Source organism: Mus musculus, chromosome 9 (genome assembly GCF_000001635.26).
Source record: "Mus musculus strain C57BL/6J chromosome 9, GRCm38.p6 C57BL/6J".
Lineage (NCBI taxonomy): Eukaryota > Metazoa > Chordata > Mammalia > Rodentia > Muridae > Mus > Mus musculus.
Genome location: NC_000075.6, coordinates 41,802,690 through 41,828,729, shown reverse-complemented (window position 1 = coordinate 41,828,729; position 26,040 = coordinate 41,802,690). Strand labels below are relative to the sequence as shown.

Genomic DNA, 26,040 nt, shown 5'->3' with positions numbered 1-26,040 from the left:
AGAGACCCTACCTCACGAAACGAGGAACACACAGACAAACGGGCACGTGTAGTTTATATACCTGTATGCATGCAGGCATACATGCACAGACACACACACACACACACACACACACACACACACACGCACACAGAGGAGGGAGAGAGGGAGGGAGAGGGAGAGGGAGAGGGAGAGGGAGAGGGAGAGGGAGAAATAAGAGTGTTTCCATCTCCCTGTAATCCCAGAAGTGGAAGTAGGAAGATGGCAAGTTCAGGAGTTCAGTACCATCCTATAACATAGCAAGTTCTGCCGGTCTGGTCTACATGAAACCCTATCTCAACAGAACAATACAAGGGGGACATGAGGAAGTAAGGGTTGGAGTTCAAAAGAGGAATAACAAAGAGAGAAAGGAAAGAGAAATGGAAAGACGGGAAGAACTGAGCATACGTTGTGGATGTGTTGATGAGAGCAGCAGTCTCTGACTTAGCGGAAAGCTGCAGGGTGGAGCGTGGTTTGCACCTTGACTTTGAATGCAGTTATTACATTGCACACTAGCCAGCCTACTGACTACAAACCTAAAAAGTTAACTTCCACACTGTTCTCATGAGAAAAAGTCCTTTAAACTCCTTTTCCTCCCTCTCTTACACAGGCTGGCACTATGCATTTAGGGCACATGTGGCTAATGGTGGGAAGTACCCTGAGGCGTGCTTTAGGTATGCATACATATGACTACAGGTGCATTTGTGCCCCTGGGTAAATTTCTCTGTAAATTTCTCAGCCCACAGATGGTAACACCATCAAGCACAAATGAGTTCACCAGATAAAAATGACCAGAACTCCTCAGGGAAAATACCTCTACAGTATTCTAACTACCCAACAGTATTGCATGAAGACCGAGGACAGAGGAAGAAGTGTGGGGAAAAGTCACCCAGTCATGAAACAAGCACCTAACATGTGGGACGGAGGAGTGGGCCAGAAACCCTTTTATATTTAATCTGATAATTCGTTTCCTTTAATCCCCGCTTTTAGAATAGTGTTTCAACATACTGTGCAATTGAGACAATCCCTTCTGGTAAAGTGTCTTAGAGAGAGAGCATTTCTATTTGAAAAGCCAGCTGTGGGGAGCTGGAAGGGACACATCTGCAGACAGCTGTGTGTGTGTGTGTGTGTGTGTGTGTGTGTGTGTGTGTGTGTGTGTGTAGCTGGTACTGAAACAGGATTCCGGGAGAAGTGGACTTGGGTTTGCAGGCCCCTGAGGCTGTCTGGGAGAAGACTTGTCAGCACAGAGGCGAGGCTCTGTGCTTGCTTGGCCAAAGCTTCCTTCTCAGTCACTGGATAGGACTAAACCCAGAGATCCCAGAACACTTAGGGACCAGAAGAGGATGACCTCTTATAATTTACATATAGGCACACACAGGCACACACACACACACACAGGTAAACAAACACAGACACAGGCACACACATACACTTACACAAACACAGACACATACAAACATACAGATACACACAGACACATACAGACACAAAGATACTCTCTCTCTCTCTCACACACACACACACACACACACACACACACACACACACACACACACACACACGGGTACATAGACACACACAGAGAGACACAGAGAGAGAGACAGATATATATATATATATAGACACACACAGAGAGACACAGATATAGACAGACTCACACTCTCTCTCTCTCTCACACACACACACACACACACACACACACACACACCCTTAACTCCCTCTGATTTGCAGAGTAGACTCTTTCCCAACCTAAAAGATGCCACTTAGGAACTCCAGCCGAAAAAGATTAAAATGCATGAAGGTCAAAGCATTTTGCAAGAGAACATTTGACAGAGCCCTGTTCCAACTGCTAGTAAACGATTTGCCCCACAAGCCCCTAAATTGCACACACAAGTTCACTGGAGAAGACATGTCTCTTTTGCAAACAGGATTTTCCCTTTTGGGAATCCCCCCATCGTAGCTCTAAAGGACAGCATGACACAAAATGTGCTTCTCAGTGTGATGCTCCCAGCTTTTGCTTTGGACTTCTACTGCCACCGAGAGCGAGTTCCTTACTTACGGATCTATCCCACTGGTGCCTCTTGTCATTTAAGATGTGTCCAGAGAAGCCATGATACTTAAGCTCATCAGGTCAATGTGGCTATGCTGGAGTTGACAAACAATGTCAGGTGCAGGGACAGAGGACTCAGGCTACCAACCAGAAATGTATTTGGGAGGCTTGGGGGAGTGGCAGATGGTAAAAAGGAAGGCTTGTAAGATAAACCCTAGGAAGGGAGAAGAAGACTAAGAGCATTTCTTCTTCATAGCTGGCCACGTGGAAGTGCTCTGAGACTCTGTCTTTTAGGGCAAGAGGAAAGGCTGCCCATTGGTGTAACGCATGCAGCTTGTGACCTGGCTGGGTAAACCACTGTATTTGAATGTTACAAAATGTGTCAGTCATTCATCTTGTTGCTGTGACAAGGTATATCATAAAGGCTCAAAGTTTCAGAAGGTGAAGACCATCATGGTGGGGACATGTGCAGTCTGTGGTAGTGGGAAAACACAATGCTGTCCAAGTGGTGTGGACCAGGAAGTAGCCCAAACCAGGCTGGAACCAAAGGCAGGTACGGCGTTCAAAGGCTGGCCAATAGTCATCAATTTCTATGAGCCCCACCTGAATGAAGATTTAAAATATTCCTATTACATTTGTTTGTTTGGTGTGTGTGGGAGAAGTGGGGGTAAGGGGAGGGAGGGGGAGGGGAGGGGGAGGAGGAGAGGGAGAGGGAAAGAGAGAGAGAATATGGAGGTCACAGGATAACTTGCAGGAATCAGCTCTGATTGAACTCAGGTCAGGCGACCAGCTCCTTAATCTGCTGGGTCACCTTGCTGGACTGCCTTTCCTATTTTTGATTATCCAATCCTGATGATTTTATTTGTTCTGATCTTCTAAACTGCTAATTGGATCCCATTATCACTTTTCTCATAGAAGAGGTCATATCCAGTCATGTGAAACTTATTGAAAGGCATGTGGGCAATGCCTGTAATGATGGACCAAATAAATATTTGTTTGGATGGGTGTTCAGGAGAAGGATGCTGTCATTTTTTTTTTTTTGCAAAATAGTTCCATGAGTTGCCAGGTACGGTGACATGCACCTGAAATACCAGCATGGAGGAAGCTAAGGCAGATGGGCCTCATGTTCAAAGCTAACTTGGACTGTACAGGAGACTCTGCCTCAGGAAACAAACACATTCCTGGGAATATGCCCAAAGGAGTATATGCTCACATAATGCAGAGATAGCCAGTGCACACATGTTTATTGTGCTAGTATTGACAACAGCCAAGTTACAGAATCAACCTAGGTGTCTGTCATCAGATGAATGTAGAAAGGAAGTGCAATATGCGTATACAGTGGCATTTTATTCAGCCATAAAGAACGTTGCTAGGAAAATAGAATTGGAAACCACTATATTAAGTAAAATAAGCAGGATGAAGAAAGACAAAAATCACATTTTCTCTCATGCGTGGATCATAGAAAACACGCGAAGGAGAGTAGGGAGAAAGAGAAGGTATGGCATAAATGTGGTCAAAGTCATAATGAGTGACAATGTCTATATATTCTATATGATGAGTAAGAACAACACTCACAGTTCCGACGGGTGCATTTGGGTCTCCTAAGTTGTACCACTGTCACCATCTTTCAAGTTCTTATGAAAAGGAAAGATGGAAATCTTTCAAAAGCACCTATGTACTGTAGGCAGGCAACCTATTGACAAATGCCATGGCCTCTGATGGATCTACATTTATTTGATTTTAAGATGAGCTTTTGTTTTCTACAGGAGTGTTTCATTATTACCCTGATGGTTGGGAAGGAAAGCCAGGGGCTGGAGGATACCATAGTTTGAATGTGTCCTCTACAGCTTCATGTGTTGGCAACACACATTAAGGGGCTTACTCAGGACATTTGCATATCACTAAAAACACAATTCTCAACCAATCTGAAGAGAGGCTTGTGGTATTGGGAATAAGCCTTGTTTCCCTAGGAGCACTGGATACATTTGCAAATGTTATTTTCAGAACACTGCTTGAGTGGGAGATTGGGATGTTGGTTAAACAATGTAAATCTGAACTTTGTAAGAGCACAAATAGCATTCTGAGCCATTGGTCCACGTTTAGCAGGGACCCAGCACTTCTCAATGAAAGCAAAGTGGATGAAAACTGAGAAATGTGACAGAAGAGAGGGGGGAAGAGAGAAGGACCAGACAAGGATGCCTTCAAACAGTGGGCAACCAGGCAGGCCTGAGGTCACAACCCAGGAGGAGGGAGGCAGAATTCATGCATAGTGCACAATGAGCTCATCTATATATCTGACTGAGAGATAAATGTATGTCCAAAGGATCCTGGACTGTGGCTTTTCTGTCAGGTGAGAATTCTAGCTTTGGAAATCTGAGTTCTAGGTGTTCCTTTAGAAGACCCAAGGTCAGGAAAGAGTTGGGAAGAATGAGCCGGGGGCTTAGGAGGACTCTGATAGTGGTGGTTATTCTGAGCCTGGGTTTCTGTCTTCACTAGACAATGCCAGCAAGAGACTGTGCCACAAAGGAATGGCTGATCTTCTTACTGTTTGAATTCCTGTTCATGTTTAGGCATCTGGATATCAGAGAAAGGAGAGAGCTGCTGGGACACAAGCCAACTAAATGCTCTTGACTGTAGGGATAGGCAGGGTTGAGTCCACAGGGATCATTAGAGCAGCTGTAGGCATGGTGGACATGAAGGTGCCCAACAACCAACTTTGGGGAGATGGAAACTTTACCTGTCACTAATCCAGATGATTTCACCCAGTGGTGACTCCTCACCCACTGCCAAACCTCTAACTGTTTTTACAAAATAGAAATCCCCTTTAAGTCACAATAATGTAGTGGATGAACTGTTAATTACCATCAACTTTTGTTCTGAATTCAGTTTAAAAGGTCCATTTGCCAGATGCCTAGTTTGTGCAAGCTGCAGCTCACAGCTACAACAAATCACGATGCCAGTGAAAAGAGTTCTGAGATTATATTCCAGCTCTTATCTGCCAAGCAGACTGTCTTTAAAAATCATTTTATTCCTTTTGGCTTTTGGTATCTTTCATTTCAATGAAAACAAATAAATAAACCATAGCTTGGTGTGGTGGCTTAGGGCCTCATGTCCAAGCCTGGGCCACTGTAGTGGTTTGAATAAGATTGGCCCCTGTAGGCTCATGTATATGAATGCTTAGCCTCCAGTTGGGTGAACTGTTTGGGAAGACTTGGGAGGCGTGTCTTTGTTGGAGGAGGTGTGTCACTGGGCATAGGCTTTGAAGTTTCAGAAGTCCACACTATTCCTCTTATTCCCCACCCTATCCCCCTGCTTATGGATCAGATGTAAGCTCTTAGCTACAGTTTCAGCTTCTTCCTGTCTACTCCCATGCTTCCAGCTGTGAAATCAGGTCACGGAATCTAGCCCTCTATTGAGTTCCAAATTAAACAATTTCTTTTAGAAGTTGTCTTTCATGGTGTTTTATCACAGCAATAAAAAGTAACTAAGACACTCATCTGGGGAGTCCTAGGCCAGCCTGGGCTACCTTGCCCCAAAACCCCTTTCCTAAAATATTTTCATCATGAAATATCCCATCAGGCAATGTGCACATGTGTGTACTTTTATATGTGATCAATACAATCCTTCCTGCCCAAATCATCTATTCACATGAAGATAGTCTCAGTGCCTTTGATGACTGTGTGTGTGTTGACTTTTTATCAACTTCTTTTGTCCTTTGTACATTTTCTTGTCCCATGCACAAACCATACAGTTTTTATTATTATTTTCAACTTTTATTATTAGTCTGTGTGCATTCATCAGCAATTCATTGCCAAATTCTGTGTGTTTTAGACTTTTCGTGAATCATCTTAGCTTAGCATGGAGCTTGGTTTTCCTCATGTATAAGTCGGAGGCACACATTTGTTTGCTATTTGATTCTGATTAACAGGAACTTCTCTTGGGTTTACAGTTGCTAGAAAGATCTAGTGCCATTCTCAGACCCAGGAGGCCATCGATAAGCCCCAGAACAGACTGGTTTAGGACAACTGCTGGGATTTCAATACTAGAGTTGGTGAGTTTTTCAGTGGTGCTACCAAGGACTAACAGCTCCAGGCATATTCTGGCCCTTTATTAATTCAAGATGCAGCCTTACCAGAAACAATCTAATTGGCTCCATCTAGTCACATGTTCCTCCTTGCACTCAAGAGCAATGGTGTCCTGTGATTGGCAGCCCCTAGGATGTACATGAAGACTGAGTAAGCCGTTTAGCTGAAGGAAGTAGGCCTGGGCTTGCCTTCTTCTTGTGAGTAGGTTAGGATAAGGAACGTTCGATACCACATTCAGAAAGTTCTTAAAGAATTGGCTGAAGTATTGTATATGAAGTACTTCATATAACACATTTACTACATGAGCAAAACCCTTTTCAAATTGCTTATAGTGCCTTAAGTACCATTTGGATGCCAAAAATGCAAAGGTGAACCATATAACCTGTCTGTAAGTATGAAGAAATATTAAGTAGGCGTGGAGTCCTGTACTTGACTGTCTCTTTAATTTTCCTTATATTATGAGGACACGGTTATCATTATGGTCACTTTACAGAGGAAGCCAAGGGGTGAATTTTATGCCCAATTAATGATTAGCTTAGAGAGGAAGTTCAGGGTCATGACTTTAAGGCAAAATGGCCTTGCTATTGAGATGAGTTTTAGTAGAGACAGATATATAAAGTTAGATGTTGAATCCAGAGAAGTAGGTATTTGAATGCTAACGAGAATTGTATCAGGAGGCACACGACAATAGGAAGTTCATCCCAGGCTGAGGGATATACAAGGACAACGCTGGCAAGCAGCTATGGGTGTGAGTGTTCAGAAGTAAGGATCACAGTAGGGTTGCCTCTCCCTCCCCCGTTTCTGAGTTAATTTCTCATAGTTTAATATAAATGCATAGAAAACTTCTGTTTCGAATTTTCATGTTTATCTTTTTATTGAGTTATAATTCCATTCAAGAAAAACCATTCTGGGTGGTAACGAGGGTTCAGGATTTATTTACTTAAGATGTGGGCAAAGCCCTAATCAAAACATCTATCAACATCTAAGCTGGCATTTCCCCCAGTGTGCTTTGTGAAAACTCTTGCCTAAGGCTTTCAGATTTGGTTTGCTGGTTACAATAATATACTTCCCCAATTGCCGAGGCTTTGTGTGCATCTGTTGTATGTTTAAAGTGGAACCTCATGGAAGATTTGGAGACTCAGGTCACAAAGGCAGCTTGGGAGTTGCATCCATCATATTCTCTACAGGATTCAGTCACTTTGTGTGACTATTTTCAGTAGAGTGTTAAGCATCCTTCCTTACCTTAGTCATCACCTTCAACCTTGGGCTCAGAGGATGTCAGCTGTCAGGATGGGGCCATGAAGTTGTGCTCTCTGGGGAAAATCCAGTTGGGATGTGTCCTGAGATAGTCAAACAGAAATAGGTTGATTTCTATGCGGGCTGTATAAGAGAAACCAGGAAACATTGAAATCAACACTGAAGGTTGAACATTTAGAAAAGGTTAATTTGCAGGAAGCATTGGATGGTACCATGGGACATGGTACTGAATGGGGAAACAGACAAACCTATTTGCATAATTTATATGCTCATTTCAATTTCCACAATTAATTGTGAAGCTTTGCTTTTTAAGCATTTATCACTTAAGTGTATCATTCTGAGAAGAAAGAATATATGTTAGAAGTCCTTGGGCACACCTTAGGAGTCCCTGGTAAATGCTCTGGGCTCCTACTTTTGTCTTAGAAGACAAGGCAGGCTCTTTCTCTTTCTCTCTCTCTCTTCCCCCTCCCCCTCTCCCTCCCTCCCTATCCTTCTCTTTCCCTCCATCTCCATCTCTACCATCTCCAGCATCTCTCTCTCTCTCCCTCTGAACAGACTCACTGACATAATTAACTGAAACTAATGGAGCTAAAACTCGTGCTTTTGTGATGTTGAACTTGTTAAGTTTCACGAGAGACCCAAGTAGCCTGCCATGATGCTCTCCCTGATTATGGAAACCCCTGTGCAGAACGCAGGATTTCCAATGGAAATTCAATGGGCAGAGTATTTCCACTTTCATAAGCAGATTGTGACATTACAAACTACTTCTCTGGATGCTCCTGAGAAAAGTTATATGTTTTAGTTAATGTTTACAATCCATGCTCTCAGCATCCTGTTAAACATTTCTTTTTGTCTTCACAATGACACATAAAATAGAGGAGAATAAAACTCAGCATCCTCACCACCTCCATTAACTCAGTAAAGCATCGACATTCAGCTGGCCCCTGCTCCTTTCTGTTGTCTCCACTAGTTGCATGTTCTTAATATTGCAGAATAAATGAGTCTAATTAGGAACATGCATCTCCGATTGAAGAAAACCATTTACTGCTCTCCACGAACACTAAATTTAAAAGAAATGGAGCAACACAGAACAGGGTTATTCCCTCTCCCCTCTCCCTCTCCCTCCCCCTCTCCCCTCTCCCCTCTCCCCTCTCCCCTCTCCCTCCCACTCTCCCTCTCCCTCCATCCTCCCCTCCCTCTCCCTTCTTCCATTCCTTCCCTTCTTTCCTTTTTCAGTCCCCCCCTCCCTTCTCATTATTCTGCATGTTCTGACCACACTAATTCTTCTGACTTGGTATTTCAGTATCCCTAACTGACATCTTGCCTGCCAGGTTTTTCTCTCAAGTCATTCTTCTTACATATTTTTCCTGTCTTACAGATAATGTGAAACAGATATTTTCTGAAATTTACTTCTAGTTTGTATAGTAAATTATTTCCAGAAGTTAACTCCTTTCTTTTGTTCTGGAAGAATCCCCCTTCCCCTGCAGACTTACGTTGATCCATCCATCAACTACCTACCTGTCTGCCTGCTCTAGTTATCAATCTATACATACACATTTTCTCTTATCCATCCATCCACAACCCATCAACCCATCCACCCATCCATCCATCTACCTACCCATTGATCCATCCATATGCCCACTCATAATAATGGCTTGTCAAGAGCAGCTATACACAGACAATGTTGATCAGTGCATAGAGAGTGTAACTTACCCTTTATGTTCATACTGGAATCTGGAAAGAGATGCTTAATTTTAAGCAGGATATAAATTTTCTACTCTTTTACAAAGTGTGCGAGCTGATGAGATGGGTCAGCGGGTAAGGACATTTGCCACTAAGCCTGATGACCTGAGTTCAATTCTCTGAAGCCTGAAGTCGCATGGTGGAAAGAAAAACTTGACGTCTACAAGCTATTCTTCTGACCTCCATTTTGCACAACACACACACACACACACACACACACACACACACACACACACAGAGAGAGAGAGAGAGACAGAGACAGAGACAGAGACAGAGACAGAGACAGTGACAGAGACAGTGACAGAGACAGAGACAGAGACAGAGACAGACACACTCACACAGAGTGAGGGGGTGATGCAGATTATGAGTACGATGGCTTTTACTCATTTCTAGCAGCATGTCCATTTTGAGGAGATATTTAACAGTTGTTTTGTAATCCCTTTTAGGAGATTGACCTATCTATTAGGAAAATCAGGAACCCATTTGGAAGTGTTCATAGTACACAATTAGATGTCAGAAAAGACGCTTACATAAAAGGCTGTGCATGGTTAGGCAATGACTGCACAGAGCAAAGAAAGTTCATTAAAGAACTAATCTGGGCTCTACAAATATTTGAAAAACTAAAGGGGAAGAAGGATACTATGGAGGGTTAGCTATTTTCTTCATGGTTCTTCTAATCCTTATAGAAACCTATGACAAAGTCCACTAATACACTATTCCATAGATAAATACCTTTCAGGACAGCAAGGATAAGTGGAAATATAGCTGGTAACAGTTAAAATTTGAACCATGGCCAACGGGTATAGGGTAGGTGCTCTTAGCCATCTCATAGTCAGACTCTGCCAACCTGGATGGCATGAAAGGGATGCCAGCGAAGGAGAAGCTTCCCTCCTGTTTGCCTGCTCCACCCCTCAGCCAAGGGGGATATGATTATTATTTTCCATGAATTCTGTCTGGGGAACTACAGCAATGGGTTAATTTTTTTCCTTTGGGCTAAGTTTTTTTTCCCAGTAAAAATAATATTAATACAGAGTTCAGATCCTATGATTTATTGCCTGTTTGAAAATCCTTTTTGTCACTGTATATTTTACCAGTAAATATTTAATCTTTGGTACCGAATGCCACCCTGTGTATTAACTGTAGACTTCATATTTTATAGTAAGCTAAATTCTGAAATATTCTAGGAAGAGAAAGACTTTTCATATCAATAGTCCACTGACAGACTGTGCCAAAAGCAATCCAAAACAATACCTCTTGGCCATGGTAACCTTTCGACAAGCATGCCTGGTGACTGTAAAAGCAGCCCCCACCCCGTCTTGTCTGCATTCGATTACACTTGCCGTACAATCCCAAGTTCTTATCCTAAACAGTTGCCTTGTGCCCAAAGACATGACCAAGAATAAATATCCTGGCTGGAGGCTTCAAGCTTTTGCATGGGTGGCCTCGTCCAACTGACGATTTTCTTTTCCTGTCTTTGAGGCTATGGTTTCAAAATGTAAAACCACCAGACCCAGAAAAGATAAATCTCTCTCTCCGTTTGCTTCAGAAAAATCTAAACCCAATAAAATCCACGTTGGTGGTTTCTGGAGAGTACTAGACATGTGTCTCTCAGGAACAGGCTTCCAGGTTCTCCCTCCCTCTCTGAGCAATGCATTCCACTGTGTTTAGTGATTCTAAACCATCACCCCGTGCTTCTTCTCCTCTCTGCTCTTGCAATACCCTCTACTTAAAAATACTCCATACTTCCCTGGCCTGCTCAGGCCCTTCACGGCATTCACTGTGTGGGAAAAGCTCTCATGCTCCCCTGGTTATCTGAACAACATCCAGTTTAAAAGTCTGACTCAAAAGGAACGTTACTTCAAAGCTCAGTGTAAAAAGCCCATCTTTCACAGAGCCTTCCCTGATTTCAGGAACACACGATCCCATACAATATCCTTAATTGTCATCACCGATAATTAACAATTAAGCTTCCTATTTTAGATATGTTTATTTTCTGATAATTTATTAGAAACACTAAACTGAGGATTCCAAGGAAATTGTTTGAAGAAAGGTTAAAGTAATAAAGACACATAAAATGGAATAAAAAACGAGCAGGAACTATAAAGAAAGACAACAGTTCCCGACTCCGGTGGTTTATGGTTTAATTCTGAGTTCTAGTTTCCTTTCTGTTCCTGGGACAAACATCATGCCCAGTGAAACTCAGGGGAAGAAAGGGTTTGTTTCAGCGTCCAGCTTAAGATCCATTATTGAGGGCACTTAGGGAAATCAAACAAGACCATGACGCAGAAACCATGGATGAATGCAGTTTCCTGGGTCCTGGGAAGCTTGTGCTTAGATAACTTTCTCGTGTAGCCCAAGACCACTTGCCCAGGGGATGGTGTGGCTTCCCAAGGGCTGGGTCCTCAAACATTAATTAACAATCATGATTATCCCCCAAGCCCTGCCCACAGAGCTCTGGGTTAAGCAATCACTTAATTGCGACTCCCTTCTCAGGTGACTGGGCTGTGTCAAGTTGACAGTTAAAGCTAATTAGGACATGTACATTTTAGAAATGACGCATTTCTCTATACAGACACCTGTAGAAATATGCCAAGAAACTTCACTTAGAGAAACAATTGCTCAAAAAACAGGAAAGCAAGGGTCCATGAAAAGAAGACCCTTCGTGGTATATATATATATATATATATACTGTATATATATATATATATATACAGTATATAGAGATTAGCAAATGACATGAATGAATAAAAGAAAAAAGAAAAATATTGTAGACGACTCTATGTAATTTCATCTGTATAAAAGTCTATGCAGTTCTGATACCATGACTAGCATATCAGTGGTTTCCCATCAAGGTAGGAGAAGCTTGCGAAAGCAATATAGAGGTTAGGAAGATCACTTCAGTGGTGACCAATGTGCTCATTGTTTTGGTTATGTTATTGATTTCAGGGTTCTACACATATACCAAAAATCGTCAATTATAAGCTTTACACATATGCAGTCCATGTCAATGACACCCCAATAGAATTTTTTTTAAAAAGACCAATAAGAGCAACAAAGAAGGAAATGAACAAAACCATTTTAAAGAAAGCATTGACAGAGAGCTGTGCATGTATGTGCCAGCAGCATGTGAGAGCGAGCTGCAAATTGTGTGACATGTTAAGGAATTATCACTGGGTGTTGTACTCCTTACCTCACTCCTGTGACAAAATACCTGACGAGAAGCAACTTGTGGGAAGAAGCGTTTGTCTTGGCTCACAGTCTGAGGAGCTATAGTCCACCATGGCACCAGGGAAAGCCTGATGACAGGAAGTGAACCTGCCAGTCCATCCCATGAGTAGTGTTGCGTGGTTTTGGCTGCGGAGGAGACAGTGAGCAGGAAGTGGGCTTGGCCCTTAGTGACTCAGCTCCCTCAACAAGGATTCACCTCCTCAAGAGTCTACAAAGTCCCCAAATTGTGCCAAAAGTCAGAGAGCAAGTGTTCAAACACATGAGTCTGTGCTGGACATTTGACATTCAGTCTCTAGTAGGGCCATCATTGTGCAGAGCAGGAGATGTGTGGCCTAAGCATACCTAGCTGATGTGATGGATGAATGGAAACTCTTAATTTCCCTATGACACATGCTGACTAATGTCCTCAGCACAGCTAGGACTCAAACTATTAGAGCCTTTTCTGGCCAGCCTATACCAGACTGCTCCTAAAAAAAGGAACTGTTTGCTTATCAAAAAAATCATTTGAGTTGATTCCCAAACTATTTGGTTCCCACTGTACCTGGATCCAATAATGTATATTTTAAATGGACTTCACATAAAGCAGTGGACTGTGCATATGTATTTTTCTGTTCCTTTGGAAGCAAGCTGAAGCCCTTTGGAAGGAACTACCAAAGAGAACATGATTTTTCCAAGTTTGTCTTTAGAAGCTGCTATTGATTTCATAATAGAGTCTAACAGTTTTTATTAAAAAGTTCTAAAGCGCTGGAAGGCTGAACTTCTCTTTTCTAATAAATGATGTTAAGGTTTAGATTCACTTTGAGGAACAAAGACTGGAGACTGTGCACAATGCTTAGAACTACATTATTTAGGAAGTAAAGCCCAGGCAAAACTCGGGTTGGAAGATTCAAACTAAAAGAAGGAAATTTGAACTTATTATTATAAGATTGGTAAAGTTCCTCTCTATTTGTGTTCAGTTAAAATTAAAATTAATATTACTTTTTGAAAGTCTTCATTGACAGACCTTCTTCACCTTTAGTGACCATTGATGAACAATAAAACGGAGAGTTCCTATGACAACATATCTCGGGTTAGCTATCAGTCTTCCATAATAATTGCTGCTAATGAGGCCAGCACCATCTGATTAACTCCTGGCCCATGACTCCTTAGGTACAGGAATATTTAGGCACGGGCTGGACAGAACATCAAGCTCAGTAACTTAAGATCTAAGGGCAAAAGCAACAACTCTCTCCCTGGTAAAACATTCGTCTTTATGCTCTGATGCTGACCTCAGACAAGGTCTAGATCAAAATTAATAGGACCTTTGTCAGCCTGGGAGGTGCAGATGCCTATGAGCCCAGGTGTCAAGACCAATCAGTGAGATGTTGACCCAGAATGATTGAAGGCTCTGGTACTGGAAGGTCTCTATGAATCACATCTGAAGAGAGAATCAAAAGGTCGTATCCAGGGACATTTGCACCAAGTGTTGGTTCTAATGACTGCATAGGGTTGTAACTGGAAAGATGAGTTAAAGGTACAAACCCACATGATTGGAAGCAGGAGAAGTTTCAGGAGATTAGTCAGGGTTAAGGTTATGATTAGATCAAGGCAGGAGTTTTATAGACCCACTTGTTTCTTTAGGCAGTTTTGGTTTATAAATTAGATAGGTTAGATAGAGAGAAACCATGGGAAATTTAAAATTTCTCTCCTTTCCTTCTCTTCCTTTCTCTGTTTCTGTCTGGTGTGTGTGAGTGTGTGTTTGTGTGTGTGTGTGTGTGTGTGTGTGTGTGTGTGTATGTGTTGTGTGTGTTACTTACGAAGCTCAGTCATTAGTGAACTACATCTTTTGGAGACACTAAGTTGAACAGATTGGCATTTTCCCTATCACCACCTATTGTGCCTTGTGCCATGTCAAACTCACTTGTCACTTTCATCCCTGGTGATGGCTCTCTCTGATAGCCTGGCTTGGTTGTAGAAGGTCTGCTTAGCTCACTTAGTTGCTTAATTTGCCCAATATGGCCTGAGATCCAAGGCTTTTCTATGAAAACATCTATCCCATGTTATCTTGCAAATGCCTCCTTTCTCTCCACCAGTATTGTGCTTTACAATTGGGAGTGAAGGTAGATGGAGTGTGGTTTGGCTCTCAGATACCTTCTGGATTCTTTCAGATATTCTGACTTTCGGAAGGGGGAAAGAAAGAGAAGCTCTCTCCCATGATCAGCAGCATTGCAGTCTTGTCTTTAGCCACGATTCTTGTTCTGTTCATAGATAGTCTCTTGAACATACCTGGCCAATAAAGACCTCTGCCCAGCGTAGCTTCTTTAGTTCCTGGATGCTATCTTCTGGGATTTGGCTGTATTTCTCTCCGGTTCTTAGGAGGAAGCATCATATTGCTTTCTCTGTACGTCTCTCTGGTCCTGCTGTGTCAATACCAGGGAGATGGTAGCTCTTAGACTCAACACATGTTTGTTGTGGAATGAGATCAGCTTCCCCACTGTGCTGACATCCTCAAACCAGACAAAATAATTCTCAGGTACTGAACAAGGATGTTTCTTAAGATGAGGCCAGAAATAGCTCTCTCTCTAGAAACACCAGCAAACAAATTCTTTTACTTATTCCTTTTTCTCATATTGACCAGGCTGAATGGGGCACACATTTGAGTTTAGCCAGTCCTTTGAGACATAACTCTGGGGGATACTAAACATCTCCATCCTAATTCTCTGGTGTATTTATTGGTTGCTTCTTTTGTTTGTATTTAGTCTCAAGTCTTAGCTAGCAAACAAAGCCAGTTTTGATGTTTTGTTGATGGTGATTTTGGATTGATTTTTGCTCCCTCCACCATTGGCACTGCTGAGTAAAACAGCTTTTTTTTTTAAGTTACACATAATTTGGGGGTTTCAGATTATCCAGAGAGTCTGGAGGGTCTGGCCTGTGTTTCCTTTAAAGGAATGCCATGCCAATAACCCCATTGGAGAATAAACAAACGTAGGTGTGAGCGCAGGCTGTTTTCTCCCATGTTTTCAAAGACTCATTTACATGTGGGTATATCAGTGTCACCATGTCAGAATCTGAGAAATTCTAGGGAAGCAGAAGTCACTGCTCCCAAATAAGTGATGGGGCACTTGGGAAACGGTCACTGTATAGGTCACGGGGAGCACGCATCTTTTTTGGACCTTTACAAACTTTGTGAGACCTGCTCTTTAGCAAGTTGGGTCAGTTTCCTGTCTCAGGCCCCAGACTTGCAAGGCCAAAGGATTGGGAGAGGTCATCACTGGGCCTTTAGCTCTAATATTTCTCACATATGAAAATAAGAAACTTTTCTCCCCAGTCGTGTCCTATTGTATCAAGTATATCCTTTATCCTTTCAAATGCAGGCTGAAGTGTCTTTGTAAAGAGGGGCAAAGCCAAACCCATGTGCTAGTATGGCTAGGAATGTGTGAGCAAAGGGGATGCAAGCAGGGGGGGGGGGAACATGATGAGGGTACACAGAACACTAAATCTTTGCTGTTGATGACTCATCTCTTGTGGATGAGTGACATGTGGGGGCTGCTTCTCTTTTCTTTGCCCAAATGCCTTGTGTTCCTCACTGCTGGGTGATGCGGTAGGAGCCAGCAGATCAGCTGATGTAAAAGGGAAAGGAAACTTTAGCAGCACATTTATTTCAGACCCTGGCTGACTATGAGTACAAAGATTCGAACAGTGAGTTGGCTCCCAGAGGCTGCTGGGGCTGACACGGTGCTGCGCAGAAGCTGAGGAGTACCTGCCTGTTGATGGATGGCAGTCATGGAGACGCCATGACCAATGGAGTACCTGCCTTCCTCTGATGGCTGGGGTATCTGTTACACACATGGCTGGCAGAATTTCCTTACACTTCTTAACTGTTTCTAGTTATGGATCCCAACAGTGTCACCATTTGGTGCGAGCTGGCTTCTGGCTAGAGTCTGTCCAGATCTGTTGGGGGTCGGGGTGTTGGTTGTGAGGAAGAACTCAGCAGCTCTGAGATAGAATTGTGTGGTTTTTCACCACTTACAGCACACATGACCTTGAGCACATAACATTTTCAGCTTTATATCACAAAGTAAGAAACATTATAAAAATATAAAATAAGTATTTAACAGGAGCCATTTATTAAAGTGAATAAACCCCTCTTAGGTGTCAGCAGTTGATATTAAGGCTCAGATGTAATTTTAGATGCTATTTCTAACATTTCTGATTTCCTTTTTCCCCCCCATACTCAATACCTGTTGGGGACACTACCTGGTATCTTCAAGATTTGGAGCAAGTTTTGACATTTTTGACCTTCTGTGAAATTATTTAACCTGGTTCGGAAAGCTTTTTGATTCTGTATGAAGACAATGCTACTGTTTACATCAAACAGGATGCTCTTATCAGTCTTAAGCCAACAACAAGGTCAGGCCATCTAACCTGTGAACCATGATGCACAATAAAAAGCCATATAGTTTCTTTTTCTGTTGCACCCTGACTTATAGGAGGAGGAATTTATTTTGTCTCATAAGGTATAGTCCATTATGGTGGATATTTTAAGGCAGAAAGAGCTTGAAGCATCTGGTCACATCACATCCACAATGGCAAAGTAGAGGTCCATGTATGCAGAACTCAGTTCACTTTCTCCTATTCAGTTCAGGATTCCAGCCTAGGGAATGATGCTGCCCTCAGTAGGCAAATCTCCCCACCTCCATGAATACAATCAAGGCCATCCCACACAGTCATAGCCAAAAGCTCATCTCCCAGGTATTTCTAGATTCTGTCAAGTTGGTGGTTAATGAAAACTACCATGCACCAGGTATTTTATAATGAAGGAATTTGAAATTGATTACTTTTTTTTTTAATCTGCCAAGGAACTACCTGATAGTACCAGAGAGAATGAAAGTAATGCTGGCAGGCTAACTCTCTGCCAGTCCTGTTCCATCCCAAGGGTTAGAAGCTTATACTTGCTGAAGACAGGTAAAGTAGAAAGGAGCATTTTAATAAACAGACCATCAAGACCAGCGTTACTCATCAAGGAGACATTCTCGCTCTTGCTCTCTCATAACCAACTGTATAAAGTAGCCCACTTTCTTCTTAATCATATCCAAAGGCTCAACCAACATTAATAGATCTATATGATTTATTAAGGAGATCACAGAGTTGCACTAGAAAGCACTCAACCAATCTTTTGCACCTTAAAGAGAACTTTTAGGTGTGGGCATACAGAACTGATCATCGTTGCCACAAGATCCGCTTCTTTAATTGTGCTCTGGTTATAAAGTGATTCTGAGAAATGTTATCAAAGAGTTGGGAGGAGAGACACGGAGGTCCTGAACGATGGAAAGTGACATCATAGAGGCAAAGGTCGCAGGTGCGGGACCCTGAGACTTAGACACAGAAGTGCTTGCTGTCTTACTGGTCCCTCCACATGAAGATGAAAGAATTATCCTGTCAGTAGAGTGTGATGGTCAGAAAAATGCGTTCTCTTAATTAATTAATGACACTGGCTCTGTCCGAATCAATCTGTGGGAGATGGAATGCATCTCTGAGGTGAAGCATTATGGCTTTATGTGGAAGCAGACAAGCAGGGCGAGAGATTTTAAATACTGTCCATCCCCAGCATTAAGTGCCCCAGTTCTGATGAGAATCTGGTTTTCCAGACTGTTACTTCATCCCAGGTATTTGTTCCACTTCATCAATATATAACTATAATGTAGATTATATATACACACATATATATATACACACATATATACATATATATGTGTGTGTGTGTATATACATAAATATATATTTAAAGTGTAGCATTTATTGCCTTAAAAGGCTGAGGGAGACATGGCAAATAGTAAAGTGGTTCAACGTTGATAAACCGGATTGGCATGACTATATAACCCAAGGAAGAATTTAAATCTTCTAATCTCTAAGTTTCCCCTTCCATATAATGGTGAAATTAAGGGTATAGTCAGTTTATGTACATAAAAGTCATGCCAGTGTGGCACAATTGTCTCTTTCAACACCTTAGTTGTTGCTTTGTGTGTGTGCAGAGTGTAGTGATGGAAGGCGGCTTGATGCTTCACACACTTGATCTAAGGTCCTACATGTTTATCATCTCCTAATTAGAATCCTCAAGAAGTCACTACATGCATTAAAAACAAAAAACAAAACAGAACAAAACAACTGGTTGTCCAATCATTCTCGGCTTGCTCCTACAGAACATTCAAAAAGGTCTGAAGGTTATGAGGCCATTGACAGGCAGAGCAAAGGAGAAAGGACTGTTTCAGAGCGACCGTGGTTTATCTTGATCTCCGACAGTCTGAACACAGTGTAGAAAGTGAGAGGGTCCATCTGCCTGATTGAGTTCATTAGACAGAAGCCCCATTTCCCTCATTTGGGCAAAGTTCTAGCACTGGGTCTCCAGGCTCGACCTGAACTTTAAGGCAATTAGGCTTTTGGCTGCCTGTCTTCTTGTCCGGGCTATGTTCTTATGCCAGCCCTTAGGAGGCTGCATGTTTCACTCTTCCCTGTGTCTGCAGCTATTCCAACAGTCCAGCAGCCAAATCTTGGCTGTCTATGTCAAAAGTTCTCATTGCATTCCCTTCCAGGCCCACAGGTTTTCATGCTATGGAAAGTATATAAGCCGCCTTGTTCCTGCCTTTCTCGCTCTCCTGCTTTACTGATGAATTGTAACACAGCTCCATTTCTCCCTTCTTCATGGGTTTTCTCTTCTCAGTAGGGCAGGGGAAAACTTTCTTTAAAAGCAACTCCTGGAACATCTCAATCCTTTGGTTCTGCTTGGATCAGAGTAGCCAGTCATTTCCCCATGGTCCTTGGTGGTTTGGTGGTTCTGGCACCGCTTGGGATGATGGAATCTCACTCGGAAATGCTTGCTATGAGGCGTGGCTCAAGCCACTTTCTCTTTCTTCCAGCCAACAGCAAAGCAGCCTGCATTCCTGTGACATTGCTGTGTTTGGGACAGATCCTTTGAAAAGGAAGTGTCCCAACTGGATTTATAGCCATGTTCCTTCTCCATATGTTTATCAACCAAGTTCTTGTGTCCCTCTTGCTCTGCGGGGAGTCTTGAGGCTCCTTTACATCAATGTTTTACATTCTTTCCTGTTTTTCCCCACTCACTCTGAATCCTTAGAGCCCATCCTTTCTTAAGTAGCTCTTCTGTGTCTAGAATCCTGCTTTTCACTATCCTGGCTTTCCATCCCTTCCACGAACTCTTAGCATGGTACCATGGTGCCCTGGAAGGAACATTGAGTGGGTGGCTACATAACTGTGTGACCTCGGGCATGCTACACCACTGCTTTGGGTCTTTGCCTTTTTCTTCTAAACACATGGACTGAATCAAATTATGTTTAAGGGGCCCTTCCTGCTGGGGAAGCATGCTGTGAAGTGTGGGGACTTTCAAAAGCCCTGGAATGCATTGCTCAGCGGAAAATTAGTTGAATCAGTTTGTGGTAGTCTATGATAACAATTCTGGTGACCCTGATCTTCTGACCCAATAGGCTGACTTCTTCCTTCAGTATTCTTCTTAATGCTATCTTAAGATAGACTTTGTGAGTTTCCCAGCTTCATGTGTTACCATTTCTGGCTCTTTCTTATTGATCAGTTCATCACTGGCCACTGAACACAAGTTTTGAAAGTCTTTCATAGTCTGCTTTCTCTTCAGATCTTATAAATCTTTCATTTAAACAAAGTTTTTTTTTCATTCATTCACTCATCCATTTGTTCTCCATTGTACTAGACACTGTCTACAGCTCAGGGAATTGATGCTCAAAGAAATTTAATTTTATTGTTTAAATACTGTTTAGAAAGGACAGCTTTTATCTGCATGTGTCAGTATTGTTTTTAAAACTGTCTTTCAGTTCATTGTATTGGTTTAGAGAGCAAATAAAAAATAAACAAACAAAACCCAGAACTTATTAAAAAAAAGATTTATTCAATTTGGGAGTAAGTATTTCAGGCTGGCTGCAGGTTCCCATGGAAATATTTTGATTCAAATCACTGGATCTGAATCAAACATTAGGGCTTCACTTGGAAACATGGGCCTCACTTAAATCTTCATTGTTACACCTTAAGAATGTCACTTTTTAACATTGCTATAATGACAGATGGGCTGAGTAGGTGTGTGATTCTTACAGTAAGAAAATTAAGGCAGGCACTGCTCAGGAAGATTTTTCTTTGGCTTCTTTATAGTGATTCAGTGAGAAGTAGGCATGAAAAATTACATTGAAGGTAAAACCTCAATATTATGGTCTTCTTTCTTAGTGCTCTATTGCTGTGAAAAGACAGGATGGCCATGGGCATTCATATATGCACATGTATACACACATGCACACACACACACACACACTTAACTGAAATTACAGTTCAGAGGTTTCATCCATTATCATGGTAGAAGCATGACAGCACACAGGTATTCATGGTGCTGGAAATGAAGCTATGAACTTCACGTGTGGATCCACAGGCAGCAGGAAGACAGAGCAACTAGGCCCATCTCCAGTGACACACTTCCTTCAATTAGGCCACACCTCCTAATCCTTTCAAATAGTGCCACTCCTTGATGTCTACACGTTCAAATATAAGATCTTCAAACCCGTCTCTTCAAACCACCACATCAGGCCTTTAGCTTCTTAAAACATGGGTGTAGCTGAATGTGGGGATCAGAAAATTTTAGCAGTGATGTACGGCTCTCAAGCACATAACCATCAAAATTAATTTAAAACCAACCCTATGGTGAACCTGAGGTGTTTCTTGCAGAGTTTGCCTGTACTGTATCACATGACTTCACTGCAGACTTGGTCCTAAACACACAACGTATTCACTTTGCACACAATGTCATACTTGCACAGGGTGTCACACCACCGAGCACCAGCGACGGCTGCCTGCAGTACCTCTTCCATATTTGAGGCTATTGCATGCTATGCACTGCAGAGTTTTTGATACTCAAGCAACATTTTCTGATCTTATGGAAACATGATGAATTAATTCATGCAAATAAAGATTTTTAATGTTTCTTGAGCATTGTTTCTCACCATGTTTGTATCAAGTTTGTGTATCCCTGGATTGTACTGTGTGAATGTTTGGTTTTTGAGTTGCTGCCTTCAGTCTCATAAAAAGTTACCCAATGGATTTTGGCTTGGGATTTGGATATTTGCCAGCAGTTTCTGAAATACTCCTAAATTTATTTCTGCTTTAGTCTATATGTTTTTGTGAAGCAGATTTTCAGCATTGATAATCATAAAGTCAAAATATAGATCAACTCTGAAAAACATTGAAGATGCTGAACATCCCATAGTATCAACTATTCGAGCATGATTTAACTGTTTATATAAAAATAAAGAGACACATTTATATCATCAGTTTTCTTCCATCTTTAATAATGCTACAATTATGTGGATAACAAAGAATTGTTTTAAAACAATTTTCTTTATGATTTATCAGTAAATATATTTGATCTGTAGATCTATCTTATACACTTACATACTTAGGGTTATGTAAATGTTTCATCCAGTGGAGGAGGCTAGTGAGTAGGAAGTGTTCAAGAAACTCTGCTATAAGGTCCCGTGGTATGAGGAAGGAAGAATGAAGGCCTTGGGCTTGTCTGCAGAATGCTGGACAATCCGTGTTGAGTTACTTAGGACAGAATCGGACCCACAAGTCTCTATGCATCTCTTACTTCAGAAGACTTAGTTCTCTCTTTGCAAAGAAAGGCAAACTATTTAGCCTGGTGAACTCTATGAGGTGGTTGAATTTGAGAGCCAGAATTGACCTTTGTGAGCCAAAAGCACGTGTTAGTTCTAGGGTGTTGTAACTTTGACTTTGAAGGAAAGGACTCAAACCTGAGACAAAAGAAATGATGTAGCCTGAAGGATATCAGGTAGAAACGACTCGACTCGTTGCCTCACAGAGCATCAACTATACATAACCATAAGAGGAATGCAGCCTTAAACCCCTCATGACTTTCCTTGTGTCCTGCCTGGTCTCACGATCCTCTTGAGCTGGCATTTCTGTGGTGGTGCCATGTACACCCACAGCTACCATTACTGGCTTTGGCTTCTGAGCAGCATCCTATCTCTTGTCTGTGCTGGAATGCTCTCTTTTGTTTCTAATCATGGCTGCACAGCTTACTGTTCCTATAGGAGCCTGTAAGACACCCCTTCCAGCAATCACGTTGTGTGGAGTTTCGGAAATCCTTCCTGGAGAGTCGCCTCATCATGTCCAGACTGGGAGAGACAGGACCCTTACCCTTCCTTAACACACTTCATCCTATTTGCCTGATTTTGGTGCAGTCATTTGGCAATATTTTCGACAGAATAACAGATGTCTAACCAGAGCAATTTAGTTTCAGTCAGATAATAATCCCAGGCTACCCGGGGCCTCACAATGCCTGCCTGTGGAAAGGAAAAGGCATTTTGGGAGTGACATTTGATCCCTCCCATATACTCAAAATACAAAGGAGTCTAAGTGTTGACCAGTTTTAGGTTACTTACAGACAAGCTTTCCACTTCAGTGATTTCAGAAATTGGGTGGCTTGTTCTTTGTCTCATAAAGAATTCATTTTTAAGATGCTGATGGTCTCGGTGCTGGCTTGTGGCCAGCTTCAGGAAGTGTGGTTCACAAGCCGTCAAGGCTTGCACATAGTCCGCATTCCTTCGGTAATGCAATTCTGGGCCCAAATCGATTCCAGAAGTCTGATCTTCTGAGAGAGGCCAACACACCAGGCTCGTCGAGCAGCTCCCTCGGCACATCCCTTGCCCACCACCTCCACCAGCCTGGAAGTGTTAAACAGCCAATCACAGAGCGCAGTTTGGTGAGACCCACATTATGGGGATCTGAACAAGTCGATGAGCTTGGCAGTTTATGCTTGAAGAATTTGTTTCATGTTTTGGATAAAGTCTGAGAAATTATCCTTCAAAATGCCTTAGATTTAGTAACATGCCAATGCACTGTGTTAATGCAGCGAGTTTTCTTTCTCCCTCCCCCCACCCCAACCTTTTTCTTTTCTTTCTCCCTCTCCCACTTTTTTTTTTAAGGTTAAAAGCTGCCTTCCCTTTTAAGTATACGTAATCCGTCCAAATCCCGCCGAAGGGAACAAAAGGGACGCTGGTGATTTTCTCTTTCATAAAATGCAGAGACTTCCTCTCTGTCCTCTGCAGGCATCAGGCTATGAACTGAAGGGAAATTACTCTCCTCTCCATAGAGGAGATTATGCAAAACGAGAAGCCAAAGCCAATTGCCATGATACAAACACAAATACCAGCTTAATTCTGTGCCTGGCACAGCCTTGTGCCTTTTCTTTCCAGATGTGGGTGCCTATCTACATCTGCCTTCTTTTGAAAAAGAAACATTCTATTAGCTGAGGTTTTGAAGAGCTCACATGCCATAGGAATTTCCAAAGGACTGCCGTGACCTTCAACCCTGTATCCCAGAACTCAGTCTCCTCTTCCTCCTCCACACAGAGCCGTTTCCCTAACTGCCTCACTGTGGGCTCCAAAAGCCAAGGCTTGCTTTTCTCAGTGGCCTTTTTGCTGGATGGACTGGGACAGGCTTATTTGACGCCACCCTCCACCCCAACCCCCTTTTTACACAGGCGCATAGACAGTGAGGGGAATTTGCTTCTCTGTGAGTGATTAGGTGGCTGAAGCCTCTTCTGTTTTGTGTGTAAATGCTGGAAGGAGAGTTAGTGAGCTTTTGTGTGATTTGGGTAATGTCTTGAAGGTTCATGTCAGGACTTCTGGCAAGGCAGGAGAACATAGACACTTTTTAGACGCTAAAATGTCCCTCTTTTAGACGCTTTCAGAGCTGGGCTAACAGAAGCAAACCTGGCAGTTTGTTTTTTTTTTTCTTTTTTTCTGAGGCAACTTCCGCTCTCTGCTCTGTTTTTCCGGGGTCAATACTAAGTCAATATGCAATTCTTCAAAGCTGACACCGGTGTGCTGACACGAGTGATGGGTAGCACCTGGAGGCCAGTGCGGGGTGCACATTGGTCTCCTAGATTATTTGAAATATCGATTCTCACATTTGTGAGTTAATGCATTTATAATTCTGGTGGATTTCCACTGTATAGTAGACACTGCATGGCTTGAGGAGAGTTATGAATCTGAATTGCTTGAACACAGTTGAAAAGGTATGCTGTATGCTGTAGTGTGTGTGTACCACACAAAGTGCAACATCATGGTGCTTAAGAGATCACACAAATAATAGTAAAAAAAAATAAATAAATAAAAAAGAAGCTTTGAAGTCCACATGCATTTGGAGTCAGCAGAGTGACTCAAAATGATTCATTCAAAAAAAAAGTGATAGCTTCATAAGTCAATACAAGTCGGTGTTATTTTAATGTCTTTCTGGAACTTCTGGCTTCTGCTTAATGATCTGAGATCCATGCTTTTGTTCTAGTCGCAGAAGACTCACCTAGTCAACAGCAAGCAGGAGGGAGACATAATGCATCCCAGTAAGACCAAGTCTGCAGTAAAATGCTAACGCTTCATTGGATAACAACTTGTCACGTGGCCAGGTGCAGTTACAAAGGAAGCTGGGAAATGAAGTCTATAGAAGAAGTCATCATCGTAAGAAAGAAAAAGCCATTGTGTCTGCCCCAGGAAGTCCTCAGTCGAATCTCGTTTGTAATATTCACCAGCTCTAGGACTCAGGAAAATCAGTTCTTTGAACTTCAGTTTTTCTCATCTTAAAATAAGATTATATTCATCCTATGTAACTATTGTAATATCATAACTTTATAACATCTAAAACAAAGAACGAACTGTGTGCATTTGTTTGTTTCCTGGGACAACATCTCCTGCTGTAGCCCAGGCTATCTCACTGATTAGTTCAGGCTGGCCTGAGATGTAAGGCAATCCTTCTTAGCTTCTCAGGTACTGTGATTACAGAAGGGAGGCACCATGCCCAACTTCCAGCGTTTGAAAACGGTCCTCTAAGTTTTCATACTTATGTGTGATTGATTTTGAGTTAGTTTTTGTTTTTGTAGCATTGTGGACACTGAGGACTTTATTGCTTCTTGACTAATTAAAAGCACAGCCACTATAATCTGCAGGCAGGTCTGTTTTTGCAATGCAGCCACGTTTAAGCTTGCTTTATCACCATTAGGAATTGGTCATTTTATGAATGTATAATGTCCTTCATTGAATCTAGCAATTTTCTTTGATTTGAATTCTATCTTGATTGATACTAATAAAGCTATTTTAGCCTTCTTTTGATTAGCGTTTGCTTGATATTTTACTTAATTTTCTTTTCTTTTTTCATGCACGCGCGCCTGTGCATGTGCATGTGTGTGTGTGTGTGTGTGTGTGTGTGTGTGTGGTGAGTGTATGTGAATGCATGTTTACATGAGTGTATGACTATGGGGTGGTGGGTGTATATGCATGTGGATGTGTATGGAGGTCTGGGATTGATATGGGGACAGTCTTCCATTGGTCTTCTACCTTAATCAGTAAGATGTCTCTCACTCCAACCCAGAGCTTGCCTGGCTAGTCTTGTTAGTAAGCTTGCTCTGGATCGTCTTTGAGGAGGCTGGAATTATGATGGTAGATTTCGATGCTTACCTAGCACCGGGACTTGGAGATCCCGACCCTGGTCCTTATGCTTGCTCAAGTGTCACTTCCCAGGCCCTGTCATTATTTTTTTAATCTCCTAATATAATTATGTTTAAAGGTGTTGGGTTTTTAG

The 26,040-nt window shown here is 42.1% G+C and overlaps 2 long non-coding RNA genes across 3 annotated transcripts in view; one reads left to right on the top strand and one right to left on the bottom strand.

The window, feature by feature from the left end:
• Positions 1–23,096, bottom strand: part of Gm35940 — a 28,884-nt gene extending 5,788 nt beyond the window's left edge. The window contains exons 1-5 of one of the 2 annotated variants that reach the window (XR_870662.1): positions 22,848–22,931; positions 14,647–14,780; positions 12,344–12,507; positions 8,313–8,470; positions 7,396–7,493 (exon numbers count right to left, since the gene is read on the bottom strand). This is a non-coding gene — a long non-coding RNA (predicted gene, 35940). Of the gene's footprint in view, positions 1–7,395; positions 7,494–8,312; positions 8,471–12,343; positions 12,508–14,646; positions 14,781–22,847 lie in introns of both variants that reach the window. The other variant, XR_379298.3, reaches the window with a different exon arrangement.
• On the top strand, positions 23,047–25,571 carry LOC115486408. Its single transcript, XR_870663.1, has 2 exons — positions 23,047–23,167; positions 24,754–25,571. It is a non-coding gene; the product is annotated as an uncharacterized LOC115486408 (long non-coding RNA).
• The last annotated feature ends 469 nt before the right edge of the window (positions 25,572–26,040 follow it).